A 406-nucleotide genomic window follows, 5' to 3' on the forward strand; every position below is an offset into this window, starting at 1 on the left:
TAAAATACCCCCAAATATATTTGCAGTCACATAATCCCTGCTGCCCTCAAATAATAACTCCACCATACACATCAATCACACACGTACATATTTATGTATAGATCTACGTGCACATGTATACATATGTTCTGAAGTAGATACTTGGCCCAGGAAAATATATGAGAGAACACAAGATAAATATTAAGCTATTAAAGTGATTTTCAATCTTGGATGAACACTGGGATCACCTGGAGAGCTTTAAAAACTATCGATGCCTGGCTCTTACCCATCCCAGAGAGGCTGATATCACTAGACTCATTTTTCTTTGGCTCCTTCTAATACCTTGGCATCCAACATAACTGATTATTAACTCCTGCCCGCCACACACATGCACACACTCTCTCTCTTTCTCTCTCTCTCTCTCTCT

Source organism: Propithecus coquereli, unplaced genomic scaffold (genome assembly GCF_000956105.1).
Source record: "Propithecus coquereli isolate 6110/MARCELLA unplaced genomic scaffold, Pcoq_1.0 Scaffold312, whole genome shotgun sequence".
In the NCBI taxonomy this organism is placed as follows: Eukaryota; Metazoa; Chordata; class Mammalia; order Primates; family Indriidae; genus Propithecus; species Propithecus coquereli.